The following is a 22,524-nucleotide window of genomic DNA, read 5'->3' on the forward strand; positions in this document are numbered from 1 at the left end:
TGCTTATAAGCTAAAAAATCACAAGTTGGATGATTTTGTTACCAAACACGTAGACAAGCTGTGCTTATAAGCTAGTTTGACCAACTTATGAGCTTGTTTAAATTCCCTCTTAGTGACTTTCATGATACTTAAGGTAACATAAGTATAGATAGATAGAGTTAGAGTCTAAATTCTGAATCGACAATAGATTGACATATCGATAAAGTATTCATTGAAATTCTACACAATATTGGTTTTTCTCGAAGTTATAATTTTTCTTTTCTTGTTTATCTCTTGATGTCCTCCTTTTACTAGTTATGAACATTTATTTTCTTTTATTTTTATCGGATAGATGTAATTATTTTCTTGCTTTACTTGTGAATCTCTTGATCTTCCTTCCTTTTGTAGCCGTGACTAATTAACTAGTATGATTTTGCAATCTTTTAGAGATTATCCTTATGTAAACTGAATTCCGTTTATATTGTTTAAGTAGGCCAAAAAAAAAAGTTTGTTCATGCAGTATAATCGATATGTTACAAGTTCAACAGTGGAATCAATTAATAAAAGTAATGAATCCCTATTCTTAGGTTAGGACCTTCCCACATATTCATGAATATATTCAACTGATACTGTTAATTACTCCTGTTGCTTTTTTTTTTTCTTGTAAAGTTTAAATATCACATCAAAATCTAAATCAAGATGGTTAAATGAATTTAAATTATTAGAACTTTGTGAAAATTTGTTAAATTAAATTTAGATGGTTAATAATAAATGAAAAAGAAAACCAAGAATGATAGGGCAAGCTTAACTGTGATGAGAGCAATATTCAATGCAATCCTGGCTTTGTTCTGACTGACTCCTTTCAGGAGGAGACTAAACTAATCCTGATTCACACCACGTAGGATTCATTTAAGGGGAAGACTGCACTAATACAGATTCACATTACGTAGGACTCGTTTAAGGGGGACACTGAACTAATTCAGATTCACATCACGTGGGATTCGTTTTAAGGGGGGAGATCAAACTAATCCAGATTCATATCACGTAAGACTTCTTTAAGGGGGAGACAATATCAGGAAAAAAAAAATTCTATTTTCATATTTAAAACCCGAGACCTCTAATTAAGGATAGAAGAATTTTGTCCATCCCACCATATTTCTTGATGATTGTTATTCTCATGTCAAATCTATAGTATATGACAGTTAGCAAAGGAACGTCTTTACAAGAGCAAGTGTTGTGAAAATAATAGTAGTAATTGAATTCAAAATTAGAACATAGTATCTCGTGGAAACAAAGCTAACAAGATCAAGAGAAATATAAAACTTAATTGAATTCGATAAATAGCAAATCATATCCTAGGAAGAAATTAAAATATTTCCAAACTGCATTCTAAATTCATATAATTCTCAAAACATATATTGAAAAATTAATCCTAACAAGATCAAGCGATGGAGCATCTCTTTGGAGATTGTGGTGTGATATCTTGTGCAATTGACGATGAAAGCTGGTGGATCTTCACATCTCTACAATTAATGAATAATTTCTCCGAATCATAAATTCCAATAACATCCACCGTGAAATTTCCGTACCCGCTTGTAGTACTTATCTCCTTAGCAACATTATCGCCCCTTATCTCGACGGGAGAATTATCAAAATTCACCTGTAGTAACGTGCGTTCTCCTTTCTCCTGCTGATAAAGACCTAACATGTTCGTCCAGAGGACATATCCCTTGTAGGAAACTGTAACGACAGCGACCTTGCACTCGATTTCACGAGGGGCATGATTCTCGACGACGAAATTGATAGTTAAGTTTTGGGCGGAAAGGGATGAATAATGAGGCAATGATGATGAAGAAGAAATATTAATATTAGAAGATGTGATTTCTTCAATAGAAAATCTGGGAAGAGAAGCTTTATAGGATGCATGAGCTGCAGCAGCTAATATATCTGAAATCATATACAAAAGGGTTAAAACAACGAAGAGAAATATTACTGAAGTATAAAGCCTTTCTCGACACTCAAAAGTGCCACTAGTGGAGGAATTATTGGTTTGTTCTTCTGGTTGCATCTTTAATTCAAAGTTGATGATCAAGAATTGACGATGGTATATATTAGAATTTCAACTAGAAATTAGGTAAAATACTCTATATATAAGTTTAACTACAAATCCTAATTAGATATGAATTAAATAAACTAGCAAATATCGAATTCTAAACAATTTAGGTTTTCTATTCCGGCTCTGAATTAGTCTTCTGACACCAATATATATGTACTCTCTTTAAACCCTTAGATTTCAATACTTCAATGAGTACATATCGCGCTAGAAATTTGTGACAAAAATAACCAAATTATGGTTTTAAAGAAAGAACAAGCCAATAAGCCCTCCAATGGTGAAAATTTTGAACTTTCACGTATGGCATCTATTCTACTAATTTTTGGGTTTGAAGTAATTGAGAATATTAAGTGTTAAACCTGAGTTTTTAAATAAGCACTTATGTGCTTGTATAGAAGTGTTAAAACTGATAATAAAATGTAATTAGCGTGTTTGATAAAAAGGCGTTGATAAGTATTTATTATCTTAAACTGACCGAAATGTCCTTAAAGTATTTATAGAAAATATCTAAGTATATATAATATTGCATTGCAACCAAACATGACACTAAGATCTATAGTATAATTAAATTACCTGAAATAACAAATCTTGCGACTTACTATAGTGCACCGACTTCCTATATAGACAAAACATGCAAGGTAAATACTTACCGACTAAGTAACAATAGCTAAAAATTAAAAATATTAAAGACATATATTTCGCTTCGCATTTATTGATTCGAAGTAAATTTAAAGTACAAAATTTTTAACCCAATATATTTACCCTTCTTTAAACCCTAGGGGCAGTTTGTGTTTGTGTTTCAGAAGTAACAATTTATGTATAAAATTATTTTATTGATAGAGTTAATCTCCGTATATAACTTAGGATAACACATATAATGTTTGGTTAGGATTTTTGTTTTCTTTTTACAAATACCTGCATAATTTTATGAGGGAATAATTATATTATTATGCAAAAAAAAAAAAGTGTGTACTAATTTCTTATTCTCACCGCCTGAAACCCTAGGAATAATATATATTCCATCCTAAATTCGTGAAAATCTCCATCAATGAGTATTAGTAATCAGAAAAACCTACTTTAAATAGAACCGAGAAAAATTAGAAAAATCTTTTCTATATAATTTTAACTACAAATCGTATTAGACATTTTTTTTTGATGAATAATTAAATAAACTAACAGATATCGAATTCTAAACAATTTAGGTTTCCTATTCCCACTCTAAATTAGTCTTTTAATACCAATATATATGTACCCTCTTTTAATCCTTAGACTCATCATATACTTCAATGAGTATAGTACCAGAAACTTGTGACAAAAATAGCCAAATTATGGTTTTAAAGAAAGAACAGGCCAATAAGCCCTCCAATGGTGAAAATAATAAATTTTCATGTGGGGATTTTCTTATAGTATTTTTAGTGAGCATTTTGATAAGTTTTTTCATAGGTTTTATGTGTTGGGGTATCAAACATGATATGGATTCAATTGCACAACGTCCCCAATTTTCAATTGAAGCAATCACAGCTTCTAATATTGATATTTCCACATCATCATCGATTAATCCTTATTATTCATCCCTTTCCGCTCAGAACTTGACCATCAATTTCGTCGTCGAGAATCACGCCCCTCGTGAAATCCAGTGCAAGAGCGCGGTAGTTACGATTTCCTACAAGGGAGATGTTCTTTGGACAAACACGTTAGGCCTTTATCATCAACAGGAAGGGGAGCGCACTGTATTACAGGTGAATTTCAATAGTTCCCCCATCGAGATAATGGGTGATGTCGTGGCCAAGGAGATGAGTACTACGAGTGGGTACGGGGTTTTCATGGTGGAAGTGGATGGAATTTACGATTCGAAGAAATTGAAAGTTAATTGTAGAGATGTGAACATTCACGAATTTTCGTCGATATTTACACAAGAGATCACATCACGATTTCCAAAGAGATGCTCCTCCCACGTTCGTGTTGATCTCTATATTTAAAATAAAAATAATATGAATTATTGATATTGCAGTTTGGAAATTATTTTAATTTCTTCCTAGGATTTTAAATGAGAATGCTTGTTATTTTCACAACACTTGCATCTTGTAAAATTGTTCTTCATGTTGGGATCGAAATAAAAAGGTGTCACGTCACGAGAAATCTAATAATTGCAAACCTTGATCAACGATAAATCAGAAGACAAAGAAAAACATACTAAAAGCGACATAACCTTCTAATATGGTTTGATCAATTGATTTACATATGTAAAACTAATATAAAATCATAAAACTTTTGAGAGAAAAATCTCCCCCTAAACGAGACCCTTTTAATGGCTACATTGTGGATGATATTGTGTTTTTGTTTGAAGGGTAATTTATAGAAGTGCAAAACTCCTGGACATAACATGATGTGAGTCTTAATTAATCGGGTTGGTATTCCGTATTGAGGAGGCGGGAAGTCTCACTTAGAGTGGTAAAACATTCTCCATCAAAACGATTTCATTCCATCATATTCATATGATTACTATCATATATATATATATATATAGCCATAGGGCAGTTAGCAAAGGAACATCTTTACAAAAGCAAGTTGTTCGTAGGGTTAACAGAATATATATATATAGCCATAGGGCAGTTAGCAAAGGATCATCTTTACAAAAGCAAGTTGTTCGTAGGGTTAACAGAGTATATTATGTTATATGTCACCAATAATTTAATTTTTTGATGATAATTAATACTTGCTACTTTTGTTTTTAAAATTTCAAAATATCTAAGTATGCAATACTTGATTTTGTTCTGAAGTCTATCCACTTCGGAACAACTTCAGACATGCAAAAAAAAAAAAAAAAATAGCAAGTATTGCATACTTAACAGAGTATATATATATATAGCCATAGGGCAGTTAGCAAAGGATCATCTTTACAAAAGCAAGTTGTTCGTAGGGTTAACAGAGTATATTATGTTATATGTCACCAATAATTTAATTTTTTGATGATAATTAATACTTGCTACTTTTGTTTTTAAAATTTCAAAATATCTAAGTATGCGTGTACATGTTAAATATAATAATGGTGTCCAAATAGGTTACACCGTGACTTTTTTCCTATCTCATTTATGATATCATGATAAGAAATAAATTTTGAGTCTAACTCAAGTCCAAAAGTTACCTTATGAGGCGAGAATTGTCCAAAATCATAAAAGGAACCAGATTAATCCATCTCACACTCACGTGAGACTAACAAAACATTCCCTTCCTATGAGTTTCAGGGGTTTTCCATTTCTTAGACTCGAAACCATTCAAATCTTCGCTTGTACTTCTCAAAGCTATCTTTCATCTTTCTCTTTCCCTGAGCCAATAAGGGAATATTCTGGAAATCAATTATTGTTCATGTTCACATATTCCTGAAATTGTTTCAGTTGGTAAGTATTGTGATAATAACAATATGTGAAGTGAGAGCTTTCTTAGAAATAAAATCAGTAAAACTAATTTTATCGTGTGAATGCGGGATGCTTGGTGGAACAATTTTGGTAAATTTATTTTCGCGTGACCTATAGGCTACGCTTTGAGCAATAAAATCAATCACAGATGTTTGTGTCAGGATAAACCGCCTACATTATACCCTGGAGGTGCTGCCCTTACTAGAAGCCTGCGTGAACGTGAGATAATTCGTGGGTCGGGGCCGAAGTTACTAGCCATGCAATAGCAGCATGGAAATTTTGTCCAAATGGAGAAACAGACAAAAAAATATAACTTCAAATAGACAACGCAGATTAAAAAAAAAAAAATCAAATATTTCAAATATTTTCAGAATCGAAAAGCCTCTTGTCTAGTTGAGCTTTTTCTCAAAAGCCCATTACGAAATGGGCTAATGTTGGATGATAAACCTTAGCCCATAAAATCTGCTCAGTTGTGATTTTAGATAGCAATTACGTATTTAAATAGAAGTGTTGAAACTGATAATATATAATTAACGTGTTTAATAAAAAGGTGTTAATAAAGATTTATTTATTCTGTTAAATTAACTGAAATGTCCTTAAAGTATTTATAGAAAATATCTAAGTCATAGTATAAATATAATTAAATTACTTAAAATAAACAAAACCCCCTTTGTAAATAAAACATGTATGGTAGATACTTAGTGGTCGTTTTAACCCGGACAAAATTATCCCGGTATTATAATCCAATCTTGGGACTAATTTATCCCATCTAAAAGGTGAGATAAAATAATCCCAAGGTTAATGGGATAAGGTGGGATATCCCACCTTTAACTATGGGCTTCATTTTATACTTTGTTTGGTAGAAGGTATAAAATTATCCAGGATAATTTTATACCTTCTACCAAACATGGTACAAAATTAATTCCAAACTTAGTGCTGGGATATCCCACCTTATATATTGGGCTTCATTTTAACTAATTCCAAAAATTAGTGCTACCAAACGTGTACCGTGTTTAAGAATAATAGCTAAAAATTAAAAAAATAAAAATATTAAAGACAATTTCCATCGCATTTATTGGTTCGATGTAAATTTTAAGTACAAAAATTTTTAACCCAATGTATTTACCCTTTTTTAATCCAAATTTAAAGTAGACAGTTTGTGTTGGTGTTTCAAAAGTAATAATTTATGTATAAAATTATTTTATTGATAGAGTTAATCACTTAATCTCCGTATAAAACTTAGGATATAATAACACATATAATGGTTTGGTTACGGTTTTAGTTTTCTTTTTACATAATACCTGCATAATTTTACGAGGTAATCATTATATTATTTTATGCAAAAAATAAAAAAATAAAAAATGTACTAATTTCTTATTCTCACCGCCTGAAACCCTACATAAAATATATACCATCCTGAATTTGTGATCATCTCCTTCAATGGGTATTAGAAATTAGAATCTAGACCTACTTTAAATAGAACCCAGAAAAATTAGAAAAATACTTTTTATATAATTTTAACTAGAAAAATAAACTAGCAAATATCGAATTCTAAACAATTTAGGTTTTCTAACTCTAAATTAGTCTTCTAACACCAGTATATATGTACCCTCTTTTAATCCTTAAATTCATCATATACTTCAATGAGTATCGTACCAGAAACTTGTGACAAAAATAGCCAAACTATGGTATTAAAAAAAGAACAAGCCAATAAGCCCTCCAATGTTGAAAAATATAAATTTTCATGGAATAATTTGCTTAAAAGTTTTTTTGTGGGCAGTTTGATAAGTTTGTTCATGGGTTTTATTTCTCTGGTTATCAAATTTGATATAGATACAAAAGCACAGCGTCCCCAATTTTCAATTGAAGCAATCACAGCTTCTAATATGGATATTTCCACATCATCATCAATTAATCCTTATTATTCATCCCTTTCTGCTCAGAACTTGACTATCAATTTCGTCGTCGAAAATCACGCCCCTCGTGAAATCGAGTGCAAGAGTGTGGTCGTTACTGTTTCCTACAAAGGAGATGTTCTCTGGACTAACATGTTAGGCCTTTATCATCAGCAGAAAGGGGAGCGCACCGTATTACAGGTGAATTTTGATAGTTCGCCCATCGTGATAAGGAGCGATGACGTGGCCAAGGAGATGAGTAGTATGAGTGGGTATGGAGTTTTCACAGTGGATGTGAATGGAATTTACGATTCGAAGAAATTGAAAGTTCATTGTAGAGATGTGAAGATCCACGAATTTTCGTCTATATTTACACAAGAGATCACAACACGATTTCCAAAGAGATGCTCCCCCTACGTTAGACATCACAGCTATCACTCGTGATCTTATCTTTTACCATTATATGTTCAAACTATCTAGATTTAAATTTAATAATAACATCTTTTGAGAATATGAATTATATTGCGGTTTGCAAATTATTTTAAGTTCTTCCTCTGATTTTAATATGAGAATGCTTGTTCTTTTCACAGCGTGCACTTGTTCTCGTGAAATTGTTCTTTTGCTAACTTGTCTATGTAAATGTCTTGTGAGATGGATAAGATCCATTCCTCTTCATCTAGAAGTCTCGAGTTGAAAACGGAGAAATTTGTTCCCCTTTAAATGGGCTCAACGCGATTTGAATCTGAATATAAATGAACCGGTGAACTTCGTATACCATATGGTTAAATAAAAAAGCGAGAAAATAAAAGAGAGTGAGTAGCTAAATTACGTTAACTATTTCATTGTGTATTTGTACCACAAATACTACCAAACTCGTCACTAGAAGTCTAGAACTCTAGTTTACCGGCAAAATGTTGATCGACACAAAAACCTTTACTTTTTGTGGCAATCTTTTGAGTAGCCACAAAACTTTTACTTTTGTGACAATTGAAGAGATTGTCATGTAAATATAAAGTCGCCAAAAAAACAAAAACTAATTTCCTGTATTATAAGAAGAAATCAATAGCTAAAAAGCAAAGAGAATTAAGAAACTTAGTTAGTTGGAGCTTTAAGAGTGGAACTTTTTCATTATTTTCTTCATTCGTTTTAGCAACGGATTGTAGCATCATATGGTATTTGAGTTATTTAAGAGTATACTTGATGTGCTCATTGTTTTTTTTTTTTTTTTTTTTTTTTTTTTTTGTCAAGAAAACAAACCAGTTACATCGAACTCCATTTATGAAGATAAATAGTAGAAACATCGTCCATCGACCTTTTCCGATTCTATTTTGAAAATTTCTGAAATATACTCCCTCTATCCCAATTTATGTGCAGTTCGGATTTCGAGAGTCAAACAAAAAAAAATTGACCTCAATTCATTCATACGTCCTTTAAATATTTTAAATTGTTAATGATTGTAACTTATAGAACTTTTTATGTACTTTCTAAATATATAAATTATTTTTCAAAAAACTTAAAGATGTCCGAATTCACATTCAAAATAAAGAAATTTGACCGAATTATATCACATAAATTGGAACAGATGGAGTAACTATTTGCTAATTTTATCCGGAGAAATAGGAGCAAGAAGATAGAGTTTGATTAGTGATAGAGTTCTACTTTGTTCTTCAAGATGTGTATTTCACCTCCTTATCCTGGAAAATTTATTTTACAAAGTAAAGTAACTCTTAACAACTAGAAAAAGAAGGGGGGAAAAGTGACCTATTTTTGCAAATTTATAGAGTTTAAGTTATGAAGTTTGCAAACTTTTTTGTGTGCTATATTACATTTTAATAAACTCCAACTCCACCACCACCACCACTATGTGGTAGTTTTCATTTATTTATTTTAAAAAAAAATAGTTATGAGCATTGTCAGTGACCGAATGATGTAAAAATTATTTATATTAACGGTATGTCTATTTATATATAAGCACGAATAATTTTCGCTAAATGTTGAACAACCAAAATATTTTCTAAATGTTGATTGACTTTTATGCCCTTCAAAATTAATATTTCTTTTATTCCATATTGGATTGACTTGTAATAATTAGGATTTATATGAGATATACACTAGGATTCATATTCTACAATTAAGTTATTTATCATTAGGATTCATATGTTTATAAGACGTGTATTTAGTATCATTAGCAAAGAAACTTGCACTACATTATTTATGGGTTAGCAAGAGAAAAGATCGGTGGCTGAATTTAACGAAGAACACAAAATCAATTTCAAGGATTTCTTTATAATCTTTGATAATATTTTCACTTTTAGCAATATTCTACTGCTACTTAGATTTTGTATTCTTTTTTGTAAGTTTTTTTGTGCAGAATTTGGTAGAGACCCTTATTTTTTGAAAGACAACACACGGACAAATTAATGGAGAATGAGAAAGCATTGCTTTTAGTTTACGAGGATGTAAGTTTTTTGTTTAATTTCTTTTTGTTTGTGTCTTTGATTTTTGCAGGCACCTGCATTCACATCACATAGGGTTAAATTTAAGATTTCCATTTCTGAGTAAGATGATTACCTCGGTCGAGTTTGTCTCAATTTGCAACGGAATTTGCTTGTCTCTATTAGCAATGTGCAATCCCTGTAATAAGGCAAGTAATTCTGACCTGGTATTTGTAGTGTGCGGGATGCCTTTCATAAATCCCATACCCAGTCCCCGTTGATATTTCTAAAGGTCCCGCCTATGCCAACAATTCCTGAATTTTCTAGGGTCAAACCATCTATGTTAAAGTTATAGGGATGTTAACTACAATCTCAATAGTTCATATTCCCAAAAAATAATATTATTATAAAATTCTAAATCTAGAGAGCATGAACATATAGTGCCTTGTGAAAAAACAAGATCAAGAATGATGTCTAACGTGGGAGCATCTCTTTGGAAATCTTGATGTGATCTCTTGTGTAAATGACGATGAAAACTGGTGGATCTTCACATCTCTACAACGAACTTTCAATTTCTTCGAATTGTAAATTCCAAATATGTCCACCGTGAAAACTCCGTACCCACTTGTAGTATTCATCTCCTTATCCACGTCATCGCTCCTTATCTCGACGGGTGAATTATCGAAATGCACCTGTACGGGCATACGTTCTCCTTTCTGTTGATGATAAAGGCCTAAAATGTTCACCCATAGAATATTTCCCTTGTAGGAAATCAAAACGACCGCACTCTTGTACTCAACTTCACGTGGAGAGGGATTTTCAACGACGAAATTGATAGTCAAGTTTTGAACAAAAAGGGATGCATAATAAGGAGGCAATGATGATGATGATGAAACTATATCAATGTTAGAAGCTGTGATTGCTTCAATTGAAAGTTGGGGATGATATTCATCTAAACAGCAATGAATTAAGTTAGTCCACAATATGACTATTATTATGAAGAGAAAAATCACAAGAAACTGTAGACATTGCAAATTGCAACATGGACCGTGAGAATTTTCACCATAAATGGAGGGCTTATTGGTTCTTTTTTCTTCCTTTAAAACCACAATGAGACTATTATTGTCACAAGGTTCTGGTACTATCTTCATCTTGTTGAAGTTTAATCTGGTGAGGAAATGATCAAAATAGTGCCTTAAATAACGTGGGAAAGTTTCCTTTGGAGAGGAAAAGATCAAAACAGTCCCTTAAATAAAGGGTCAAGTTTCCTTTAATCTCTAGTTTTTTTAATTATATTTTGCATCTGGTATTGGATATGCGCATTGGAGTCTGATTACTTTAAATTCGCGGCAGAAAGTCTCACTTTGAGGTAAAGTGGGGCAAACTGCATAGATCCCAATTTTTATGCCGTTATTTGACTTGTGCCAGCTTTTAATTTTTTGTTTAACACGTGCACCCACTTTGAGCAACTTCAAACATACAATGTCTAAAGTTTCATATGGCTGAAGTTCAGTCATTCATGCCTCACTTCAGTCAATTTTGCTTGAATTCTAGTCATATACGGCTGAAGTCCAGTCATTTTTGCCTTACTTCAGGCACATATGGCTGAAGTTTAGCCACTTTTGCCTGAACTTCATCTATATGTGGCTAAAGTTTAATCATTTTTTTCTAACTTCAGCCATTTTTTGCTCGAGCTTTAGTTGTATGTTGCTGAAGTTCAAACAAATATCGCTGAAGTCCGACAAAAATGACTGAATATATGGCTGAAGTTCAGGCAAAACTGATTGAACTTCACTTGTACACAACTTCATATCTGAAGTGTATGTGCAAAAAAATTTACAATGTGGGTGCAGGTTAAATTGCGGCGACAAAAACTATTGTCCCATGAAATTTTTATAGTAAACTGATGAATTCGAGACATGTGTCTTTAATATATTTTTATTTCAATTTTTAACTATCGTATTCTTAGCCGGTATTCAACAAGTAATTACCATATATATTGTCATTTGTCAGTGGCGCACGTGAGATATTTAATGGCAGTATCAACACTTTAAAAAAGGTGAATAAGTATAAAAACCATTGTAATGGTAGTATATATTTTGAAAAAAGTACGATTCGAATCATATTAATGAAAAAAAGATTCCAGGATATTACTCTAACTCACCTCTACTAATTTTTGTGATATTCATTTCATAATAATTCTAAATCATGAGCCTTAGAAATTGTGAGTACAACATTTTTATAGTAATTTGGTCAGTTTTGCTTCCACTTTTTTTCAGGTAGCTAGTAATTGTAATTTACATATACCTACTACTTTTAATTGTTTTATAGTTGAATTTAAGTGTCTAAGTTTTGCTATTTGAATTTTTCTTTTTGAAAAGATCTGTACAAAGTTAGGCACGTAATATTGGTAAAAACTTACTCGTAGCGGGTGTTTATATCTAGCCAATACATGCATGTCATGTGCTTGAATATAAAGTTTTTTTACAAAATCATTACTCCCTCCGTCCAAATTTATGTGGCATCTTCCGCTTCCCGAGAATCAATTTGACTAATTTTTAAACCTAATTGGATTAGATCAACTTAATGTTTGGAATTAAAATTAGATATTCAAAAACTACAAAAAGTACTACAAGTTGCAATTCTTCTCATGTCAATATGGTGAAAAAATACAAATGTTGGTCAAAGTTTACATAATTTGAATCTCAAGAAACGAAAGTGTCACATAAATTAGGACAGAAGGAGTATTATTTAACATATCTTTTACTTCATTAAATCATTTAATCATGATAAATTATATTATTTCGGTGTAAATGCCTGATGTGGATAAAGAAATATATAGATTCTCCCAATAACAAAGCACACTCGTTCAACATCAAGCTCTCCATTGAGATTGTAAACACCTAATTTTTGACTGAATCTGAGTTTTACCCCATTTTTAACGTTAAATGTTTTTTTTTTTTAAGTCTAATCTTCATGCTTTGACTTTAAATTTATTTTTAGTAGGTTTTATTTGAGAATCTATCCTTCCTTTTAGATTTTGTTATAAGCAAAAAGCTTTTTCATTTTTGTTTTCAATTTCTGCTCCATATTTATAAGAACCCCTAGCGCATTATCCACAGTGCATCAAGGAGCTGTACAAGATATTAATTCAGGATATGGAATAGAAAATTCCTCTATTCTCTCTTTGAAGTAATTATTGTTTTCACTGATTATCAAGTTCTTATGAAAGGTATGGAAGGTACTATAGGTTTTGTAATAGCGATGGGCACAACGATACTATCAGGATATCAAACATTATCTTGGCGGTCAATAATTTATAGTATCTATTTTTCGTGATATTATGCATGGATAGAACTAATTAATCATAAATCAAAGGCTGTAGAACCTATGCATGGGGATATTTTTAAGACTCATACAAAAAATGAATTGTGAATCATGACATTCTCTTTATCCATTCCATTATTTATTTATTTTTAGAATCCATTCCAATATTATTTAACCATTGTTATTTGAAATTCACTAATTAACCTGACTAATTCAGATTCGATCCGGATGAGGGATCTGATCCATCACATGACCACATTAGCAAAAGAAAAGCCTTACAAGGAGAAAGCGCTTTGAAAACAATAAGCATTCTCATGTAAAATCAGGGGAAGAAATTAAAATAAATAGTTTCCAACTACAATCTCAATCTTTTTGCTTAAAAGATGTAGTTATCATATATTATGCATCATAACAAAATACAGGATCTCGCTGGACCAAATGACCAGTTGTTTTGGAGTCATGTAGATCATTACTATTACAATCTGAAATATATCTAACAAAAGTAGTTCAGCGTTTGTCTGTCATATACACATCCACAACAACCAAAAGAACAACGGCTAGGTGGGACAATATCTCCAAAAAAGTTTCTTCCTTGGCTAGTAGGTCTGCAACCCTGTTTTGCTCCATGTATGTGTGCCTAAGTGTAGGCTTTCCAGTCTGGCTCATAGGTACCTGCATTCAAATAGAATAGGGTTAAAATTGAGATTTCCATTTCTCAGTAAGATGATTCCCTCGGTCGAGTTTGTCTGGATTTGCAATGGAATTAGCTTGTCTCTATTAGCAATGCGCAACTCCTGTAATAAGGTAAGTAATTCTAACCTGGTATTTGTAGTGTGCGGGAGGCCTTTCATAAATCCCAGTACCCAGTCTCCGTTACTATTTCTAAAGATACCACTTATGCCACTAATTCCTGGATTTTCTATGGTCAAACCATCTATGTTAAGTTTATAGTGGTGTTAGCTGGTGTGTGTGTGTTTTGGGTTTGGGGGGGGGGGGGGGGGGGGGGGGTCCCATTTGACTACAATCTCAATTTATTTTTTCAAAAGATGTTAGTATTATAAAATTCTAAATCTACATAGCAGGAACAGATAATGCCTGGTGAAATAATATTATCATGTCTGACGTGGGAGCATCTCTTTGGAAATCGTGATGTGATCTCTTGTGTAAATGACGACGAAAATGGGTGGATCTTCACATCTCTACAATGAACCTCCAATTTCTTTGAATTGTGAATTCCATTTATGTCCACCGTGAAAACTCCATACCCACTGTTAGTACTCATCTCCTTAGCCACATCATAGCCTCTTATCTCGACAGGCGAATTATTGAAATTCACCTATATCGACGTACGTTTTCTTTTATGTTGATAATAAAGTCCTAACGTGTTCGCCCAGAGAATATTTCCCTTGTAGGAAATTAAAACAACTGCGTTTTTGTACTCAACTTCACGTGGAGCAGGATTTTCAACGATGAAATTGATAGTCAAGTTTTGAGCATAAAGGGACGCATAATAAGGAGACAACGATGATGATGATGAGGAAATAACAATTTTAGAAGCTGTGATTGCTTCAATTGAAAATTTAGGAGTATTATCAATAAAACAGGAAATAATTACGGCCGAATAAAAACATGTGCAGAGACCGAACATAAGTGATACTAGAATTTGCACACATGGACTGTGAGAATTTTCACCATTGGAGGGCTTATTGGTTCTATGTTCTTCCTTTAAAACCACAATGTGACTATTATTGTCACAAGGTTCTGGTACTATCTTCATTCTGTTGAAGTTTAATTTGATGAGGAAATGATTAAAATATTGCCTTAAATAAAGGGGAAAAGTTTCCTTTGGTGAAGAAAAGATCAAAATAGTCCCTTGAATATTTCTTTTAATTTTTAGGGTTTTTATATTTTTCATCCAGTATTCGATATCCGCTTTGGGTCCTGATTAATTTTAATTCTCGTCAAGAAGTATGACTTTGAGATAAAGGGGTAACATGCACGGATCGTATTTTAATGCCGGCATTTAACTTGTGCCCATTTTTATTTTTATTTTTTTACACGTTTACCCACTTAGGAAAACTTCAGACATGAATGACTGAAGTTTAGTCATTTTTGCCTTACTTTAGGCACATATGGCAGAAGTTTAGCCATTTTTGCTTTAACTTCATCCATACATGGCTGAAGTTCAGTCTTTTTTGCATGACTTCAACCATTTTAGCTCAAGCTTTAGCCATATCTTGACGAAGTTCAAGCAAAAATGGTTGAAGTCAGGCAAAAATGAATGAACTTCAGTCATATATAGCTGAAGTTCAGGCAAAAATGATTGAACTTCACTCGTATGTAACATCTGAAACGGTGTCTTAATTTGGTTTTGTCAAGCTTAAGTTTAGAAACCGCATGTCTGAAGTGATCAATGTGCAAAAAACAGGGTGCGTTAAATGGCGGTGTCAAAACAACCTGCCTCGTGAATTTTTTTACGATAAATGATGAATGCAAGACACGTGTCTTTAATATATTTTTATATCAATTTTTATCTACTATATTCTTACTTATAGCCTATTTGACCAAGCTTTTGGGAAGCTAAAAGTGCTTATTTTTTCCAAAAAGTGAGGTGTTTGACCAAGCTTTGAAATTAGTGATTTGGGGAGTAGCAAAAGCTACTTTTCAGCAGCTAAAAATGTAGTTTTTTCCCAAAAGCACTTTTGTGAAAAACACTTTAAGAAAAGTATACTTAGACACAGTTTTTAAAAGTTTGGTCAAACATTATTTGCCATCACTGGCCTTAGAAATTGTGAGCAAAATTTTCAGGTAGTAATTTTATTTTACCTATACGTACTACTTTTAATTGTTTTATAGTTGAATTTTGACTAATTTAAATTTATCTTTTTGAAAGGATCAGCACAAGTGGGGGCACGTAACATTAGAAAAAACGTACCCGAATCGGGTGTTTATATCTAGTCAATACATACATGTCATATTGTCATGTGTTTTTAAATATAGAGTTCTTTAATTAAACCATGATTATTTAACATTTATTTTTACTTCATTAAATCACTTAACCATGGTACTTATATTAGTTTGGTATAAAAACCCGGTGCGGATAAGTTTTTACCCGTAAGATTGGTGTCTTTGCAAACTATACTCGTTCAACAATAAGCTCTCTATTGAGATTGTGAGCACCTAATTTTTTACCGAAATTTGAATTTTGCCCCATTTTTAGCGTTAATTGTTTTCTTTCAAGTCCAATTACGGTTTTTCTACTTTAATTTAATTTTTAATAGGTTTTATTTGAAAATGTATCCTTTCTTTTTATTTTGTTATAAGAACAATCCCTTTTTTTTTTTTTTTCAATTTCTGCTAGCCCCATATTTATCCGAACCCCTTATGCATTATACATAGTGCAGGAGAAGTACAATGATATATATTCTACCTCTTGTTCCATCAAGATTACCTATACTACTGGCCGTTACAGGCACACGATGAAATAGTCGAAGTGTACATGCATATCGTAATTAAAAGAAAGTTCGGATTAATCAAAAACCAAAGGGTCGAGAAAAACGTAATTTAGCCAACTGCTCTAACAGCATAGGCAAGTTTTTTTTTCCATTGTCCTTTTTTTAAAATTTAACAATCTGACATACGGAATCCACCGGTCAACTAATTCCGAATTTTAAAGGGAAAGAAAATTTCTCCATTCTCAAATCCAAAACATATTTTTAAAGATGGAGAGATCTCATCTATCCCCCCATATTTAACAGGCAAGTTAGTAAAAGAACGACTTTACAACAACATGTCACATGTGCCACGAAAATAATAAGCATTCTCATTTAAAATTTTCTGAAGGAACTAAAATATTTCTCAAACTGCAATAACAATTCATATTCTCAAAAAAAAAAAAAAAAAAGCACTTGCTAGCTGTTATCTGGCTGTTATTATAAGATATAGAATTACAAGATCAAGAGGGTTGTCTAACGTTGGTGCATTTCCTTGGAAATTGTGGTGAGATCTCTTGTGCAAATGACGACGAAAACTGGTGGGTCTTCACATCTTCACAATGAACTTCTAATTTTTCCGAATCATAAATTTCGTTCACGTCCACTGTAAAAACTCCATACCCGCTCGTAGTACTCATTTCCTTAGCCACGTCATCATCCCCTCTTAGATTGACGGGCGAATTACCGAAATGCACCTATATCGACGTACATTCTCCTTCTTGCTGACGATGAAAGCCTACCGAATTTACCCAGAGAACATCTCCCTTGTGGGATACCGAAACCGCCGCGTTCTCGCAATCTATTTCACGAGGGGCACGATTCTCGGCAACGAAATCGATAGTCAAGTTCTGAGCAGAAATTAGTGATGAATTATTATAAGGTAATGAGGAAATTATATCAATGCTAGAAGTAGTTATTGCTTCAATATAAAATTGGGGATCATGATGTTCAACTAAATCTCTATTGGAATCGAAATTGCTAGAAATTACACCCATCCCCCAAAAATGGTCCTTCCCTACTACTGGTTATGTTAAACTAAATACAGATGGATATTCTAAAGGAAATCCAGGGAATAGTGGAGGAGGGGGTGTAGTAAGGAATGATAGAGGTCAATTTATTGCTGCATTTGGAGTACATTTGGGCATTACTACAAACAATATTGCTGAAACTCAAGCTATGGAACAGGGTATAGAATGGTGTATACCAAAGGGTTATAAAAGGTTAGAATTGGAAAGTGATTCCAAATTACTAGTAGAGTGGATAAAGAATACTTCAAAGCCTCCATGGAGTATCAATGATTCTATTATGAAGATACAGGGACTTCTAATGCAGACTGAGAGTTGGAGCATTGAGCACTGCTTTAGAGAGGGTAACAGAGTCTGTTTATCAAACTGGGGACTAGATTGCAGCACTATTACTCGGATTATTGATTTCCAAGATCTACCAAAAGAAGTTAGGGGTGAATTGAAAATGGACAGAATTCAATTGCCAACAATGAGAAGGAATCTCATCAAGGGTCTTTGTAATATAGATAGGAGTATAGATAGAAACTATGCATTTGATGTTCCTTGATGTATATTTTGTATAGCATAAGAGTGAATCTCTTCATGTAACTTATTTTTGTAAGCTTAAAAGAAATCCTATCACTCTTAGTATGGAACCTGTCCATACAAGATAGGTACAGAGGTGTATTACCTATGTTTTGATGCTTCTCTGAAGCTAATAAAAGTGCCTCTCGTTTGAGGGGAGATAGATAAAAAATAAAAAATCCCCAAACATGCGTAGAAAAGGAGGAGAACACAAATTGCTTATTCACACATTGGACCTTGAGAATTTTCATCATTGGAGGGCTTATTGGCTACCTCTTCTTTATTTAAAATCATCATTTGGCTATTTTTGTCGCAAGTTTCTGGTACGCTGAAGAAGAATATATTCCTAGGGTTTAAAGAGGGTACATATATACTCCTATTAGGTTAAAACCTATTGTATTAGTATTCATGTCACATCAATAAATGCGAGACATGTATGGTAATTTGTTTATTTTAGGTAATTTAATTCCATTGTAATTCTTAGTGTTATTATGGTATCTTTCAAAATATATACCTAGTAATTTAACTATTTTGGGGTTTAAGACGGTGAGAATGAGAGCAAAAGTCTAGGGGTCACGTCAAATTAATCAATGCATCATTATTGGTTTTTCCCATTTCCTAATAAAATATGACATTGTAAATATATATATTTTTAAAAAAATACTCGCAGTAAATGGGAAAAACCAATATTAATGATGCATCAACCGATGTTACCACTTACCAGGCAATGTGCAGCTTTGTGGTACTTGTTCTATCGAATTCAGTATTTTATTTAAGGCAAAATTTTTATATATGTGAAAAAACTCTTAAAAAAAATTCAAGAGACTATTAAACCCAAACCCATGATCTGAAAAGTAAAATGACGAATCAATCAAAATTTAAACTTTTGATCTGCCTATGATCCGGTCACATTCGCTTGCAAATCAAGATCAAGAGAATTATATACTATAAAACTCTAAAATTCATAAACTCCTTAATTAAATTCGATTGAAATTAAACCAATAATCTTAATTCAAGAGTATAAATCGCTTGAGCATATTGTTTTTCGGTGAAAACGAATAACCAGTTAGAGATTTGTAATTTAAGGGTTTGAACACAAGCGAGTCGTATTTGATCCCGGAAACTCTCCTTTCGGAGTTAATATGTATGATTATTAGACTTATACTGGAAATACCGAACTTGAGAACTAGTAAAATTGAACAAGACAAATATGAATTCAAAGAAAGTTAATGAGCCCGGATGTATGTTTCCTTAAAGAGCAAAGTGAGAGATAGGTTACAAGAGAAAAGAGATGATGCCCTTAGCGTCGACTGACGTGACCCAACTATGACCCACATGCTTCTCTGCCGCAGCGCTCTGATCGAGATTTACTGACGTGACCCGAGTAGGTGGGAGTGGATGCCAGTTGTGGGGGACCTCCCGACCTCCCCAAGTTCCCGGTCATAGAGGCTAGCTCGGACACGGATTTCACCCAATACACATATTTTTGGCAATTCATTTATCTCTTGTGTAATGATGAAAATTGGAGCTTCATATCTCCACAACAAACATCCATAATAATATCCTTCTGTATATAATTTCCTCTTACTTGCACCGTGAAAACTTCAAATCCTCTCGTTCTATTTTCCTTCGTGATGGCATTAGCAACATAATCGTTCATTATCTTGTATATGTGTACGCTGTCCTTTCTGCTAACGGTAAAGGCCTAACGTACTCATCCAGATAATGTTCCCTTGGTAGGAAATTAAGACCACGCTTCCGTCTTTTGAACTTTCTGACCAGCATGATTTTCAACGACGAAATTAATAGTCAAGTTTTTAGCAGAAATTAGGGAATAGAAGCTTTATATATAGGATTCAACTTCCCATAAGACGGAAAAAAATTAGCTACCACTCACAACAAGGTTTTTCTTTAATGACAGTAGTGGAAGGCTTCTTGATTTGTTCTTCCTTTAAGACCACAATGTGGCTATTAGTCACAGGCTCACAGCTCACAAGGTTCTGGTACTATCTTCATTGTGTTGAAGTTTATTTTGGTGAGGAAATGATCAAAATAATCCTTTAAATAAAGGGTCAAGTTTCCTTTAATTTCTGTTTTTTTTTTTATTTTTAAATTCATCCGATATCAAGTATCGCTATGGGGTCTGATTTAATTTGGATTTGTACCGGAAAATTCCACTTTGAGGTAAAGTGATGTCTACCAAAGGCGATTCCATTCCCTGAGCTCATACTCGAAACCTCAAATTAAGGATAAAGGGGTACTTACCACTATGGTATCAAATAGACGGGACGACTCGAAACCGACCCGAACTAGGTGCGGGAGTAGGCCAGTTTAAGTGGAGGTAAAATTTCGTGAGCCGGCCTATATTAACACCGTCCAAATGCATCCACCTTTTAATTTTTTTTGCACATATATCAACTTCAGACATGCATTGTCTGAAGTTATACTTGACAAAACCAAACCTCAGACATAGTCTCTGAAGTTACATATGATTGAAATTCAAGTAAAAATAGTTGGATGTCAGTCATTTTTGCTTGAAGTTCGGTCATTTTTTCTTGAACTTCAGCCATACGTGCATGAACTTCGGACAGAGATGGATGAAGTCAGACAAATATGATTGAAATTCAGCCACCCATAGCTGAAATTCGAAAAAAAATGATTGAACTTCAGTTATGATCGAGCAAAAAACAGTTGAAGTCGAGCAAAAATGACTGAACTTCAGTCATATATAACTGATGTTCAAGAAAAAATGGCTAAAGTGAGACAAAAACGACTGAACTTCAGCTATATATAAAACTTCAGACGGTGTATGTCTGAAGTTGTCCCGAAATGGTTACACGTGCAAAAAAATATTAAATAGCGGGGATAAGTCAAATGGCAGCGTCAAAATTCGGTATCCTTGAACTTTGCCCGGTTTGGAGTGGGAAGGGGGCTCTGTCGGACACATTTTTCGGCCCCCAAGACGAGACCGATCTTTGGCCCGATTAGCGACCCATGGGGGGACCGGCCCCAACCAGTATTTTGTGGAAAAAAATAATAATTAAAAACTGGGAAATCATGTTTTTAACTTAAGATAAACTTATACGTTTTATCTTAAATAGATTGATTGTGTAAAATAAGCAACAGGCAAATAAATAACAATTAGAAGAAAGTAGTTTTTTCTTTATATTCTTGAACCATGGAAGTATTATTTTAAGTACCTTATTGATCAAAGGTTTCAAGATCCAAATTTATATAGCCTTTTACATGTTTATATTATAATGTGCAGGGTGAATCTAGTACTAGTAGTATTAGATGTGGAGTCATTTGAACCTGTAACTTTTACCTCGAAGCCTGGATTTATCTATGCAAAATCAATTGAAATTTCTGAAAATATTGAACCGCAAACACAAAACTCAAACCAAATAATGATCCGTTCGGCGGTCGGAGCTCTGAGTCTTGAATTCACAGACTTAAAATTCACAATCCATCTCAAGTGTTGTGAAAAAAGTACTACTAATAAGCATTCTTGCAATAATATTGTTTGATAAAAATAAGGCTAATAACAAGACCCAAGAAACTAATATTATTGTTTGATAAAAATAAGGCTAATAACAAGACCTAAGAAACTAACTGCAAATTGAAAAAATCCTTGATTTGCCACTAGCTATACCTTGTTCATATATAGCATGCAGTATTTCTAAAGACTTCCTTCAAAAGATTTGACAGCGAAGCGAGTCAGTGATGTTGTTGGATCTAGGCTCGCTTTTGTTGTTACTTTTGTTTTATTATACATATCCTACCACCAGGAGCGGAGCTAGCATGGGACCTGTGGGTTCGGCCGAACTCAATAACTTTGGTTCAAATTCTGTAGTTGTCTTGAAAAATCATTGAATATGTATAAATTGTTAATTTAGAATCCAGTAACTTAAACAAATTAAAATCTCGAACCCATTGTCTGCCACTAGCACAACAATAGGACCACTCTATCTTGTTAGAGGCGGTAGTTGGTTACATATGAGGTGAGCCAAACCATTGTATGTTTGTGATGGTGGTAGTCAATCTTTTATCGGAAAAGGGCCAAAATTACCCCTGAACTTTGAAAAATAGTTCATCCATACCCTTCGTTATACTTTAGGGCCAATTATACCCTTACAATTATACTATGGGGTCAATTATACCCTTCTGTCTAACTGTTGCCACGTGGCATCATCCTAGCCCTTCAAAATTATTTTACCCTCAAATAATTTTTTACTCACTAAAATAACTCAATCCGACCCGATTTTTTTTTTTTCAG

The 22,524-nt window shown here is 33.1% G+C and overlaps 1 protein-coding gene across 1 annotated transcript in view; it reads left to right on the plus strand.

Annotated features, from left to right (window-relative positions):
* Positions 1-22,524, plus strand: part of LOC132038994 (spindle pole body component 110) — a 112,807-nt gene that overhangs the window by 73,426 nt on the left and 16,857 nt on the right. The window lies entirely within an intron of this gene.

The sequence above is a fragment of the Lycium ferocissimum genome, chromosome 12 (genome assembly GCF_029784015.1).
Source record: "Lycium ferocissimum isolate CSIRO_LF1 chromosome 12, AGI_CSIRO_Lferr_CH_V1, whole genome shotgun sequence".
Taxonomy (NCBI): Eukaryota; Viridiplantae; Streptophyta; class Magnoliopsida; order Solanales; family Solanaceae; genus Lycium; species Lycium ferocissimum.